Raw genomic sequence first — 16,140 nt, 5'->3', positions numbered from 1 at the left:
CTCTTAATCTTTCTTTCCCTTTATTTATTTCTCTTTCTGTACCTGATCTGACATTGAATTCACCCACTCTAATTCACCTTTCTTTTCAGTCCTTCCTCTTTGTTTCTCAATCCTTAAATCTCTGTTTGTCCCCTTGTTCACCAAGGTCCCAGATGCCCTGTTGCTCTGGCTGCACCTTTATCAGCTCATGCTTCCAGCAACTTTGTGGGCAAATAATTTTAAAACCTAAACCTGCACAAACAAGTCTAACTAATGGGGCCCGTCACGAGATGCCCTGTTCCAGCAAAACCTGGGCCATAATCTTGTTTAAAATGGTTAAGGCACAAGCATAACAGAAGTAAATATAAATGGAAACATCACATGCTGACAGCATGAATTTTATATGTAAGATGATTCATAACCTCTGACACCTTGTATATAGAATGGTTCAAAAAAAACTTGCCAGTAAGAAAAATAGAAGGTTACTTACATGAAATACACAGTGTCGTGATGTGAAATGAAGTGTAAAATTAAGAACAGCTTGGCCACGTAAAGAAGGTTTTAACATCTTAGTGTTTTGGCCAGAGAAGATGGAAGTAGTACAGAAGATACTTAGCAATTTAACTTGTATTGTAGCATTCAGTCATCTTGGGAAGATTTGGAAATCTAACAGCGCACTTTGACTAGCTAAGGGCACAACAAATGAAAGGGAAAGGGTGTAAAATAGAGACACCAAAATCAGGGAAATGACAGCTGTATGAATTTGTCCAAATTGTACTTTCAATTCTGAAATTATGCCATCACATAGAGATGAAAATTAAGTGAACCATCTTTATAGAAGCAGGAAAATAAGGCACCATCTGGTACGGCCATATGAGAAGGATGGATGGTAAAAGACTGTCCCATCAAGCATGACAAGTGACCCAAAAGGCAAGGAAAGAAATAATGAACTGAAAGAATAATGCTTACACTAGTTTGTGTGGCTTTTGCTGGGTGGCAGTTCACCAGCTCATTCTGTACATTGCCAATTTCCATTTTTGTCCAGACTAGATCAGACCCTCCTGCATTACAACAGTAACTACACTTCAAAAATACGTCATCGGCTGTAAAAGCATTTTGGGATGTCCTGAGGTCATGAAAAGTGCTATATAAATGCAAGTCTTTCTGAATATTCTATATTCCTTAAATCCACAATGCTCTTCTTCAACCTTTTTTATGTACCTAGCTTAAGAGGAAAAGTCACCAATATTTTATAATTCTTTTGCAATTCTTTCCATTTAAAGGCACATTTTTAATGCAAATTCTGGTCGAGCCCAAAATATATTTTAACTGTCAAGTCTGTTCTTTGATGTCCCACGAAATAATAGGCAATTAGAGAGAAAATTCAACATAAAAGTTCAATGTTTGGCAACTAAGGAAAATATTACTGTTGGGATCTTTTTCCACTTTGATATATTAAGATCCATACTTCTTTACTTATCAAGGTGTTGGATGTCAGTGCTAAGGAATATCAGCATGAAGCATTCCTACACCAAGTGAGGCATCGGTTATCAAATAAACCTCAAGCCTCATTCAAAGCATACCATAAACCCAGCTGAAGAATACCATTTACTGCACCCATGTAACTGTTCCATTTCTCAGCTATCATTGTGATCTTTGAGCGAGTTTGTCAATTTAGTTCCTGGTTGTCCCATATAATGGGCAGTTTTGAGCTATGGACTTACATCAACTAAGAAGTAGGGTAAGACTGCCCAAATCCAAACTACTTGGGCCTCTTTCATGCCATCAGTATGCCAGCCAAGGTCCTAGAGCTGAAAGATGAGAGCGTTCTAACCCACTGCATCATTAGTCCTCTCAAGGTTTTGCTAAATGAATACTTCAAACACAGACTTAATGAACAGATTGTGGCAGATTCACAGTGTGCTGCCAGATCATATACTCCAAAGCCTGCCAGGATCTATTTGCCAAAGCTATTTTTGAAAGGAACATGATAATGCGTTGATACAAAGATGAGGTTGCCATGTGGTGAAGTTTTCCAACACTTCTCAATACAACAACACACTTTCAATTATACGTTTAGCAGGGAAATTTTTATTTTATGCTAGAATTACATTGTCTGGGAATATTAAATAAGATTGCAACTAAAGCTTTTTATAAAGAAACTCTGTATACTGCAAATATATTCTGTTGGCACAGCGCTAACATCCTTGCCTCACTCTCCCAAACCTGGGGAATGGTATTTGAGTCTTTTAGGACTTTGGATTCAAAGCTATATTATTCTGTTAGTTTCACAGCTGAGCTCAGTCCTAATTACCGTAAGCTAGCACACCGTACAGGGAACATGCACACGGCATACTACAACTGCTAAGGAATATAGACACAAAACCAACACTATACAGCCAGGGGTTTGGCCAGAGGGGTCCAAAAATGTGGATGCAGATCACAGTAATGCAAATCTAGGCTGCCAGAAAATATTGATTCATTATCATAGTATTATAATGTCATAGTGGGTACAGCACAGGAGGAGGCCAATCGGCCCCTCGAGCCTGTGAATAGTTCTTTCAAAGAGCTATCCAATCAGTCGCATCCCCCACTCTTTTCCCAGAGCCCTGTAAATTTTTACCCTTCACGTATTTATCTAATTCCCTTTTGAAAGTTACTATTGAATCTGCTTCCACCACCCTTTCAGGCAATACATTCCACATCATTACACTCTAGCTGCATAAAAAAAAGTTTCCTCATGTCGCCTCTGGCTCTTTTTCTGATTACTTTAAATCTGTGTCCTCTGGTTACCGACCCTTCTGCCACTGAAAACAGTTTCTCCTTATTTACTCTATCAAAACCATTTATGATTTTGAACATGTCAATCAAATCTCCCCCTAACCACCTCTGTTCTAAGGAGAACAACCCCAGCTTCTCCAATCTCTCCATCTAACTGAAGTCCCTCATTCCTGGTACCATTCTAATAAATCTCTTCTGCACCTTCTCTAAGGCCTTGACATCCTTCCCAAAAAAAGTGCAGTGCCCAGAATTGAACACAGTATTCCAGCTGAGGCCTAAAAAGTGTTTTAAAAAGGATTAGCATAACTTCCTTGCTTTTGTACTCTATGCCTCTATTCATAAAGCTTAGGCTCCCATATGCTTTATTTTTTTTTAAAACAGCCTTCTCAACTTATCCTTTACATTATTGAAATATTAATACAAACTTACTACTAGATTGATAGAGACGCAGACATAGACTGACATGAGATAGGGTGCCGTCCTCCTCCACATATGCACACATTATACTAGCAAATTTATTTTAAAAAGTCAATTCTTTAACATACAGGTTCCTACTATTGACTATTATTGACAAAAGTCTATACACAGTAAAACTAATAACAGTACTCAATGGTTTGAGTCCTCATTGAAAACAAAAGATGACTAATATTGGGTTTAGCTTTGATGTGTAACAACTCATATCAATGAATTCTTCAACCATCCCAAAATTGCCTCAAGCAACGTGAAAATAAAATGTTATTAATTATTTCTGATGACCTTACCTGAATGCTTTAAGTTTTAATTGTTCTCAGTTCAATTATTTCTGCTACAGGCACAAACTGTTTGGAAGTGGTTGACGTTTAATTAATATCAATGAAAGAAAATGAGAAAGATTATATGGAGCACATTACATGCTTTAAGCAAAAGCTACGCTTTGATTTGACTGATCATTGAGAAAGAATTTCTTGTATAAGCTTCTGGATAAGTTTTGCTCCCTCTCACTCTCTTCTTCCGGAGACCTTCCCCAAGGACTACACCTTGATGTGGTGGCAAGGCTTGTGTGCTTCTATGACCCAGAGAGCTATGCTGGCAGGAGTATAACTCCTGGTATGGCCTTCCAAGCCAGACAGGTCGAATGGTAGGAGCCAGACTAAAGACAGTCCACTGTCCTCTGGTAGGGAGTTGTGAGGCAGATTAATGACCTGGCCATGTAAAAATGCCTTTTGTTACAGAAACAACCCAGAGACAAGCTGAGTATTACAGACTTGCAAATACAAACATTAACTGGGGAAAACAATGATCTGCCAGGTGTACGGCAAGATGAAACTCCAATCGGAGTCAAATATCTTGCTCTGGACAGAAAGCATTGGAAGAAATGGGTTGTCTCATATGCCACTAGGTACAGGAGATTGTAACTAACTAACTCTTTCTAAAAATTGATATCAGTAACTGAGCTCTAATCTCTGACTTCAAGTTCAATTTACATCTCTGTGGTCAGATGTGCAGCTGATGTCAATTAGACTAGAGCTAGTGACTGGAATTGTCATGGTACAGAGGAAGAAAGGCAGGCGTGCATTTATATAGTGTGTTGTATGAATACATTTATGTAGCATCTTAGTCAGCTTGGCTCGGTAGTAGCACTGCAGGATTTAGGCACATAATCTAGGCCAATACTTCAGAACAGTACTGAGGGATGCTGTAATGTTGGGAGGTGTCATCCCTTAAATGAGACATCAAACCAGGTCTTGCAGGGAGTTGTCCCATCGTCCTAACCACCTTTAGTCCCTTAAATAAAGCTTAATCAAAACAGATTAACTGATTATTTAAACTCACTTGCTATTTGTGAGACCTTCCTGTACACAAATTCATTGTCTCTTGCCGACAAAAACAAGTGTTCATTGGATGTGAAGCACTTTGGAACATCTTGAGGACGTGAAAGGAGTTTTATAAATATAATTTCTTTCTGTGTCACTTCTCTCAGAAATGCCTCAAGCAATTTCCATACAATTAATTAAATGAGGTAACATGGGGAAAAGCATTGCTAGGATAGTGGTTGGTTGTGCGTATGCACTGTCTAGCAATAGGATTACAAACGTGGAAAGACGGTGCACAATTTTTACAATAAAAGGATTATCACAAAAATACCTTTTTGGCGCACCTTTGGTTCCTTATTCAAGTTAAATGCATGTAGTATTCAGAAATATGATGGAATAGATAGAAAATATGAAAATCTGAACCACTTTAAAACTAACGAGGATGAAATCCGTCTCTGGCGGTAGCTCAAAATGGGCTCTAGCGAATCGGCAGCATGTTTTACGATCCGTCCAATTTTCTTTCGCATGGAAGTAAATACAGTGCAGCGTAAAACAGGCTGCCAATTCACCAGCGCCCGTTTTGCGCTACTTATCAAGACTGATTTCACCTCCAATCTCTTTTCCCTTATGGTATTTCACCCAAGTGACCATTTTTCATGTACGAATCTAGGCAATGAGTGTTGGCCAGTGTATTGGACTATACCAAACCCTGTTTTGTCCCCACTTGATACATACACACACTTTTCAACAGGAGCCACCAGATATTAGACAGGAGACAAAGCTCTTGAGAATTTTTCTTCCTATCGCTTACTACAAAGAACACAGAGAAGAATTGTAGCGTCCCTCTACCAGACGAGAACATAAACCTGAGACGTCCTCGTCTGTACGATGTAGTACCACACTACAAAGGTGCATTTAGCCACTGAGAAAACAGGGGAGCTTCAGCTTTATACCTTCACAATAAACCACCCAGATATCTGCTAGGTATATAAAATGTTCCCTTTTTTACATTAATTTTTAAAAGTACTAATGTTACAGGGAAAAATTTTATTGAAGGGAAGTGAACAGCCATAAATACCTGTTTATTTAGGGGTCCATGAAACTGTAAGTGGGCCAGTTGCTACCAATACTAGCTGGTTGCCTGCTGCCATCCATTTTATAGAGTCCACTTTCCCTCAGGACCCCACTGAGGTCTATTTATTTTGATGTCTGCACTAGGAACTGTGACAAAGTCATTCTGTAATGCAATTATAATTGTCTCATTTGAGAGATATTTTATGTTTTTAGTGGTAAAGTGTCTCTGCATGGATGCTTTATAGGAGCCCTATGTCCTTGAAAGAATCTATGCTTGCAAGGCAAATGATCTCCTGTGTCAAATGAGTTCCTGTGCCACTTTCTCCGAGGTCTCACTGGATATCATTATGCCCTAGTGCTGAAAAGAGAACACCTATTTTAGGGGTGGCCTCTATCTGTCATTCATATGCAGTGTAGGAAACAGCATGTGAAACCTTGGCAAGACGTAGGAGAAGGCATGTGAGCTGCTTGAGGGCGTGGCTATCCTAATATTGCCTTAAAAGGATAAAGTCTTATTTTCATCAATCACAAATATGTTAGCTGGATGCCACAAGAAATGTTATTTAAAGGGAAAGGCACAAGGAAGTGCTCGGCGACAGGGTGTCATCATCACAAGACTGATTGGGGGTAATTTTGACTTTGGGCGATAATGTAAAATGGACGCTATTGATTCAGCTGCCCGTTACACATCTGTCCTGATTTTCAATGACTTCAACGGAAATTGTTTTTTAAAAATCATTTAAAGCTTCAAAATGAAAGAAAAGGTCTGAAAATGTTTGCACAATGTAGGTATAATCATTTCAGCTTGATGGTGGTATTTGAATGGAGATTTTGGGAGAGGGATGTCTCTACCTGTTCAAGTATATCCTGTTGTAAAACTCCCCAGTGTGTTAATAATATCCCTTTAAGATTTCCAGATGTGTTTCACTGCACAGTCACATGGGCACTAGCTAAAACACCTGGCTATTGTACTCACAAGAGATTGTCCATCTTTGTAGAGGAAAGGTTTTACAAATTTACATCTTAAAGAACCATAGTCATCTGCTAGATGAACTTGCAATGCAATCAATTTATCAGAGAAGACAGTACAATCTCCTTATCAATGCAGCAATAATATTGCATTATCATAGTTGCTCCAACCTTTTGAAAATATTGGTCCGGATTTTGCTGTGAACACTGAACAGCACGAGCCATTCGTCAGACTTGCATTTGCCCATAGACTTTCTATGAGCTTTTGCACGGCAAGTTACTGTAAGTTAGAGACCTGTTCAGCGCAGGGTATCTGGGACCTGTGTGAACAGGGCAAGCAACTGTGTATCTCGTTCACCAATCAGATTGAAGAATTGTTAATGTGCACTTCAAGGACTGAACCAGGAAGTGTAAGTTAGAATAGTGAATTCAATGTCAAATCAGGTACAGTAAGCAAAATAAAGAGAGGGAAAGAAAGATTGGTATAAGAGACAGAGATAAGAGAGACAGAAAGAAAAAGTAAGAAAAAAAGTTATTTAACTTTTTTCTTTAAATGTCCAATAATTAAAAAAGGTGAAGGAATGAAACTCCACACTTGTAAAAGGTAATTTTCAGTGCCAGAGAGGCTGTTTGGCAGTAATTAAGACTTACCACACCGGGTTAAAGGGTACTTAGACTTGAAATGACTTGACTTAACTTTCTGTGGTGAGTTTAGTCCATATCTATGAGGCAAGTACAGGAACTTCATGACGTTCAATACATTTGAACAGTGAGCCAGACGGAGAGATGCCGTTTTCGCGCATCTTTTGGAGGAGCATCGCAACTCGAGCAGCAACTTCCCGATTTCCGCGTTTAACTGCTCATGTGTGGTAGCCAAAAGTTACCGCTCTATTTACACAGAAATAACTGAGCGCAGTTAGTCTCACCGTTATTTTCACAGCAAAACCTGGCCCAATAAATCAAAAATTGACAATAAAAAAGTTCTTTGCCATCTGCTCTATCATTTCTGTCCCTAGCTTTGTCTGAAAGTGAGCTTGCCCCATAGTTCCTAGTGAGAAGGTGATACCTATATGTTTAGATTCTCTGATCAGTACCCTGCTTGTACACTGTGAAGGACCAACGTTATTCTGTTTGCTAATTCTAGTGGGATAGTAGAAGTGGGCAAGAAGTGGTGCAACATTGGTAGAATGTGCTAATGGTCTACTTGTCCACAATCAGTCCTGCTCTGAGAATTCCTACCCAATCGACAAACATTGCCAATAAAAAATGAGTAACACGTCTGGGGTTTTTTGGCCTGATAAGCCTTGCTGAAAGCTAAGGATGAACTCATTTAGCAATCTGCAGCTGCACAGTCAAATCAAGTATTTTACTCAAGATCAGGCATTCTGAAGAATTGCACTTTTCAACACTGTGCTTTGAAACAATTTGAATAACAGGCTATAAATGTCTAATAATTTGCTTTTCCTTCATGTGTTTACGAGGCTCACTAGTCTCAATTTGAGGTATCCTGTATCAAAATACCCTTCCAAACTGATCCAGCAGTTTTCCCAATTGTATCATATCTCGTAGCTTATATTTCCACAACAACTTGCATTTATATAGTGCCTTTAATGTAGTAAGACAATGCATTGTCTTTGCATCCAATGTACTCACATGTACGCTAACTGTTTAATTGAATCTTCTGTTTATAGCCTTCCCTTTCAGGGTCACTGTGGATGGCATCCCAGAGGAAGATTCTATCAGGTTGGTTGTTAAACGGCCTGATAACAGGTTTGGGAAAACTATAAAATGTCTCAACGACGAGTCACCCAAAGTCAACTTCCTCAGGCCTTCAGAGATTGTCCTTGTTACAAAAAATCATTTAACTGGAGGTCAGTAGTAGCCGGTGTACATACATAGTATCATATTGTCTCAATGTAGTGGCTGTGAGGGTGGTTTTCCTTCTTTGCAAATTGGAGAGGCTCAGTATCCCAAGGGACTGCAAGGCAATCTATGATGTCATTGAATGAACTCGATATAAATTACAGATATCAACATCCTGGGGGTCACCATGGACCAGAAACTTAACTGGACCAGCCATATAAATACTGTGGCTACAAGAGCAGGTCAGAGGCTGGGTATTCTGCGGCGAGTGACTCACCTCCTGACTCCCCAAAGCCTTTCCACCATCTACAAGGCACAAGTCAGGAGTGTGATGGAATACTCTCCACTTGCATGGATGAGTGCAGCTCCAACAACACTCAAGAAGCTCGACACCATCCAAGATAAAGCAGCCCGCTTGATTGGCACCCCATCCACCACCCTAAACATTCACTCCCTTCACCACCGGCGCACTGTGGCTGCAGTGTGTACCATCCACAGGATGCACTGCAGCAACTCGCCAAGGCTTCTTCAACAGCACCTCCCAAACCCGCGACCTCTACCATCTAGAAGGACAAGAGCAGCAGGCACATGGGAACAACACCACCTGCACGTTCCCCTCCAAGTCACACACCATCCCGACTTGGAAATATATCGTCGTTCCTTTATCGTCGCTGGGTCAAAATCCTGGAACTCCCTTCCTAACAGCACTGTGGGAGAACCGTCACCACACGGACTGCAGCGGTTCAAGAAGGCGGCTCACCACCACCTTCTCGAGGGCAATTATGGATGGGCAATAAATGCTGGCCTCGCCAGTGACGCCCACGTCCCGTGAACGAATAAAAAAAAAGATAAGCTTTTTTAAAATTGTTATTACTGGGACTCCTAATGCAACAAACTCATTAAAAGCTCAAGGTAAGTTAGAAGCAAATGTAGAGATTGTGGATAATGATCCATTCTTAGACTAAATATCAAGGAGTGTGTTGGAAGGTAACACAGAGCGATCTGATTTATTTTTGGTTCATTAAACAGTCTTCCACATGAAGAGAAACATTCTGTGGTTTCAGAAACTAATGATTCTGTGTCTGTTAGACTCATCAACTGCGTCATTTGCACTAATAGACAATCTGTACAATTCAGAATAAAAGCATTTGGCTATTCTGGTAAAATGAGGAGATAATTCATCTCATCCTATTGGTCCATGCTGCTCCAGAACACAACCCTTCTTCATCTCCTTCCTGCTGTAGTATCAAACTCCTTTACTGCCTGTTGACTGAGCACATTGCCTGTTTCCATTTTGAATGCTTCAACTGAGCTCAATGTTCTAGGTTTAGACTTGAGCACATAATCTAGGCTGACACTCCAATGCAGTACTGAGTAAATGCTGCGCTGTCCGAGGTGTTGTGCTTCTGTTGAGATGTTAAAGCAAGGCCCCGTCTACCCTCCCAGGTGGACATAAAAAGATCTCATGGCATTATTTTGAAGAAGAGCAGGGGAATTCTCCCCGGTGTCCTGGACAATATTTATCCCTCAACCAACACCTAAAAACAAATTATCTGATCATTATCACCTTGCTGGTTGTGGAACTTTGCTGTGTGCAAATTTGCTGCCGTGTTTCACATTGCAACAATGACTACACTTCAAAAATACTTAATTGGCTTTAAAAGTGCTTTGGGACATACTGTGGTGGTGAAAGGCACTATATAAATGCAAGTTCTTTCTTTCTTTAGGTGGCAGTTTATTCTATTACTTATCAATTCTTAAGGGTAAAGCAGTTGCTCAATAAGTGGCATCCCTATGGGTTTTTAGCTTATGTTCCCTAATTTTGGTTTAAAACAAACTGCAAATACTGGACTTCTGAAATAGCTTTGTTCAGCGCACAATTTTAAATGCCACTAACAGTACTGTAAGACCAGTCAGACCACTCTCTATAGAATATAGCAACTTTCTCCAAGTGCAAGAAACTTCCACAAACATACACAATTGTACCAGCAGCCAGAATAACTAATCCAGCAACTAACCTGTAACTCCTGCATGATCCGTTAAACAGCACTGATGATGGGGGGTCCTTCATGCCGTTTAAGTCCTGTTTAGCTGTGTGAGGTTAAGAATGCGTTGGCTGGAGCTTGGAGTTCCAAAATGCCACCAGTTGCTTCAAATCAGCGTTGCAGGCTGATTTACATCATAATCTCCCTACTTTACATGCTGCCAGCGGTCATTAGGTGCGCACACACAACCACCTTTACCAAGATGGCATCCTGCGTACTTCATGTCAAAAGTATGCGCGCGCATCTCAGGACGCATTTTTGGGGCTTAGGGGCCCTCAAAACGGGCACTACATGGCCCAATTTCGCCTCCTCCTACATCTGATTCATTGACTTACCTTTTCTCTCTATATGGAATGATGCTGGTAAATCTGTTGCCCGAGATGTTCCAGTTCTAAGCTTGCCAATTTGCGGTATTCCACCAATTAAAAGGGAATGGGCAGAAAGTCTCGGGCTGACGTGCGCAGTAGCAGAAAACTCTAGTGTATTTTACAGCTTGTTTGTTTTCATTTCCCTTTGTTCTGTTCTCTTGGCTTTAAAGACTAAAAGAGTATTATAGTGACACTTTATTCAGGCAGTGATCTGTGTGCGCTGAAGCTGACAGAAGAAAAGGAAACATTAGGACTGAGCACAGATATCCAATGCTGCATAACATTTTACAGCATAAATTAACCATAATGATTTGAATACAGAAACTCTAGCAGGGAAATCTATTTTTATTGAATGGTTATACTGCCGTCACAAATGTAGCTGAATCAGTGAGTGTTAAACTCTGGATTGTTATGCTCTGATGCATTTTGCCTTTTGTTCCATATCTGAATACATTTGGGCTTGTTTGATCGCATGTGCGTGTGTGTGCGCACGTCAGCAGGGAGTCTTGTCCAGGGAGCATATATCGGAAATTCAAGCATGCGCTGTGCTTGATTTAACGGCCATTTAAACGAAGAGTCAGAAAATCACATGCTCTGTGTACCTGAGTTTGCGATATTACACTCCCAGTAGATGAGGCCCCCTCCCGGGAGTGTGAAATCAGAAAGTTACGCCTAGGGTATAAAATAGCTCTTTGCTGCTTGTTTTAAGCAATTTGAAAATAGCTGATGGCCATTGGTGCTACAGGTCTGATCAAATAAGGATTGGGAGGCAACCCTCAAGATTTACAGGCACTGCCTTTGCTTTATTGATTGGTCTGACACACTCATTTGGGGATTGTGTTTTAATAAGTAAATGGTTCTTGATTACAGTGTGGCTCTTCCACAGAAGTTATAGCGGTCGAACGGGACAACCTGTTCAGGAATTCACCCCCAGGACATCAGAGAGGAAGAAAGGGAGGCACCTTGAGCATGGGACAAGTACATTTAAATAAGCTTTAATAAGTGTGGAAAAAGGAAGAGTAAGGGATGAAGTTAGGGCTCAGATTTATTGATAGAATGATAAAGAGCGATTGATTCTGGTTATTGGGGCAAAAGTGGAAATGCGGTTTACAAATATAAAGGATGGAACTTTCAACTTCGGCGGGGGTGTAAAACAGGCGATATTGAATCGTCCGCCTGTTATACATCCTGTCTAATCTTCTTTCCCATCAACTTCAATTAAAAGGAAAAATCAAGCGGGGCGTATAGTGGGCCATTTTGATTTTAACTCTTGGACCGCCCGGTTTTCCAGGCTGAGGGAGTTAAAAAAAACGACCCTCGGATGTCTATAAAATTGAACAGCCTGTCAAGACAAAAATAAAGGTTTGCATATTATTGGTGTTATGTCCATAGATGTCACATTTAGCAAGTAGTGTATCATATCGTTTCAAAGCAAGCTAAAGACATCTACGGGCAGAACATAATTACGAGACCAATTTTTTCTTCTGCAAACGGCTCAGAATTAGACAGTAATGCCAATGAAGCTTTAGAATCCTAGCTCCAATAGTGTTTCCAATCCTACCTACTCCCAGTGGTTCCTCGCACCAGGTAACCACCACTGGGGTTGGCGTTCATTCTAATGCACCAAACAAATTCCTTCTTTAAATGGTTACGTGAAAGTTGTTGGGGAGTAGTAATGGCTGTCAAAATAAATTGGACTCAGTAGAAAAGCCTCTCTGCTTTGATATGACAATGGAGTTCTATTCTTGGCACTGCTGGCATGTTTTTGCCTTTTGGAGGTTTAAGTCACTATTAAGAAATGGACCATCTATTGCCCATTGCCAGAGCTGAAAACATACAATTGGCTTAGTGTGTAGAGTCTGCTGGGCAGCCTTTTATATATTTTAATGTACATTTGGCTGTCAGAAGAGATCGTGGCCTAGAAATTCAGGCGCACCCATTTTGGGGTGTTGTGAGGAAGTGGGGGGCGCATGGGACAATCCTTGTGCCTGACTGGGGAGGCCCGAGGCCCACCCGATATTGGGCCTTGGGCCTGATTACCATCGGGTCGGTGAGCTGCGAACAGTAGCAGGCAACACACCGGCGAAGCGGGTTAGATGATCAGGCTGCTGTGACGCCAGCGGCTGCCCTCAGGTCAGTGATGAAGGGGGGCGACCGGGAAGCAGTGGAGAAAAAAAAAAAATCATGTTTTGAAGGAAGCGGTGGCCGTGAAGGGGCAGGGTGGGGGAAGGAGGAGGAAGAGGAGGGGGAGCTGTGGGAAGTTGCAGCAACGATCAGGGTGGGGGGGGGGGTGGAGTTAGCCACCAGGCTTGCCTGGAAAAAGGCCCTGCTGAATTTTGCAGTGGCCCGAGCAGATTTGGCATGAGCAATCACATTTCTAAATTTGTCATCGTTGCGTCCATTTTACGCCTAATACATGAGCACAACGTATACAATTTCTACCCCATTATATTGTCCACATCATCAGTTTGTGAGCCTAAAGCTGACTTGCATTCGTTGTGAAAAGGACTGTGACCTTGTGATTGACTGTTTCCTGTAGCTAAATTTGAATCAATGCTTTTTAAATGCCTAATTAAGAGAATCAGTCAGTCATTGTGCAGGCAGAGATTAAGCGCTTTGTAACTGGTTTCCATTGATGTATGAAAAACGTTCTTTTGCTCCTCACTGAATAAAAATTGGAAGGTTAATGCTCATACATAACGTTTCAGTGGAAAAGAAAAATCAGCCTGGTGTTAACGGGATATCGATTTGCTATTGCACGTTTTGCACTACCACCAAAGGCCAATTTCATCCCCGTTATGAATTTAGTTGAATTTAACAGCACTTCCAATTTAGGGGAAAAGTGGAAAAGGAGAGAGGACTGAAGCAAATGATGGAGAAAGCTTATCACAACCATAAGGTGACAATGTTAAGCAGATACACTATTAAATGTCTCGCAAATCACGCCCTCTTATATCCACTCCTCAATACAACACACTCTTCTCTATACCAGGACCACAGTAACCCTCTCCTCTTATTCTGCTGTAACCATTTACACCTCCTCTGGAGCAATCTTTTGTTTCTGTACTAGTCTCATTATCACCTCCTTTTGCCTTGCACCATCATCCCTTTTGACATTTGTAAGGAATCTTACAACACCAGGTTATAGTGCCACTCGGCCAACGTTGTCTACCTCATACGTTGCAGGAAAGGATGCCCCAGAGCATGGTACATTGGCGAGACCATGCAGACGCTGCGACAACGGATGAACGGACACCGCGCAACAATCGCCAAACAGGAGGGTTCCCTCCCAGTCGGGGAACACTTCAGCAGTCATGGACATTCATCCACCGACCTTCGGGTAAGCGTACTCCAAGGCGGCCTTCGAGACACACGACAACGCAAAATCGTCGAGCAGAAATTGATAGCCAAGTTCCGCACCCATGAGGACGGCCTCAACCGGGATCTTGGGTTCATGTCACGCTACACCTTACCCCACCAGCGAACAAAAGCTATCTGTTTTTAATATAATGGGTCATTTGCTGGCTTTCTCTGCCTTCCGGATGTTTCTGCCTCTCTCTGTTTTTTTTCCTGTTTGTTTTTTTGTTGAATGTGTATTCGGGGGTTCTGCAGGTGACACCTCTCTGTCTGAACACGGTGATTGCCTTGGCAACGGGCAGTTGCAGGGGCAGTCTGTAAACACCATGTATTGTTCTGTGATGTATAAATGCGTAGGCTTCAAGGAGCTCCTGAACATTTACCTGACGAAGGAGGAAGCCTCCGAAAGCTTGTGAATTTAAAATAAAATTGCTGGACTATAACTTGGTGTTGTAAAATTGTTTACAATTGTCAACCCCAGTCCATCACCGGCATCTCCACATCAGGTTATAGTCCAACAGTTTTATTTGAAAATCACAAGCTTTCGGAGGCTTTCTCCTTCGTCAGGTGAGTATCCAACAGTTTTGACATTGTAACTGGTTTCCACTGATGTATGAAAAATATACTTTTGCTCCTCACTGAATAAAAATCACACATTAACCTTCCAACCTCCAGCCCTCTCCCTTTTGTTCTTTCCATGCCCCTTTTTCTCTGGCTCTGTACATCTCCGAAAGGTTATCGACCTGAAACATTAACTCTGTTTCTCTCTCCACAAGTGCTGCCTGACCTGCTGAGTGTTTCCAGCATTTTCTGTTTGTGTAACACTCTTCTAAAATGTTATTTTGGTTGAATCCCAAAATTTGTCTTTCATCACAGTTTTGAATTCCCTTAAGTTTACAATGTTAAACAGAGCAATTCCCACCTCATCAGGAATGCTGTTTGTGCTATTCATATGCAATTGATGCTAATCAGCACCAATCATGAATATTCATTGGACATCAATGCAATTGAACAGCAAATTGTATTCAGTGCTATTTAAAAACATTCCAATCCTATTCAGCACTTTAAAAGACCTGGCAATTATTTTTTTTAGGATTTCATATTTTCACAGGTGGCCATTAAAATGAAGAGATGAAAAGTCATTGGGAGTTCACGTGCGATTTCCCAACGTGCTCCTGGCAGGTGAGGCTCCACACCAGAAACACTGGACGCGCCCATTTTCGGAGCAGTTTAAATCCCTTTAAGGACCGCCTGTTCGGCCACATGTAGGTCTGGTTTTCCAGTGCCAGCTGCCTCAAGGCAAACCAATCTTTTAGTGGGGGCCTCAAACAGGCATTTGGCCCTACCTTTCAGGCATTTTTTGGCCTTTACCAATATGGCAGGTGGCGCACTTCCGACTCATAATGAGCGCGCGCTTCCTGCCCGCCATTTTGTAGGCTTGCAAGGCCACTTAGCGCTAAACAAAAAACGGTGTTACGTAGCTCAATATTAGACCCAGGAGTGCAATTTTATTAAAAATCAGCCCTCTAGCACTAATAGAGCTGACTATAATTCGTACTGGTATTAACACCACCCATATGGACAACATCCAGGCTTGGGCTGATAAGTGGCAAGTAACATTTGCGCCAGACAAGTACCAGGCAATGACCATCTCCAACAAGAGAGTCTAACCACCTCCCCTTGACATTCAATGGCATTACCATCGCCGAATCCCCCACCATCAGCATCCTGGGGGTCACCATTGACCAGAAACTTAACTGGACCAGCCACATAAATACTGTGGCTACAAGAGCAGGTTAGAGGCTGGGTATTCTGCAGCGAGTGACTCACCTCCTGACTCCCCAAAGCCTTTCCACCATCTACAAGGCACAAGTCAGGAGTGTGATGGAATACTCTCCACTTGCCTGGATG

Source organism: Heptranchias perlo, chromosome 22 (genome assembly GCF_035084215.1).
Source record: "Heptranchias perlo isolate sHepPer1 chromosome 22, sHepPer1.hap1, whole genome shotgun sequence".
Lineage (NCBI taxonomy): Eukaryota > Metazoa > Chordata > Chondrichthyes > Hexanchiformes > Hexanchidae > Heptranchias > Heptranchias perlo.
This window is presented reverse-complemented; position numbering follows the sequence as displayed.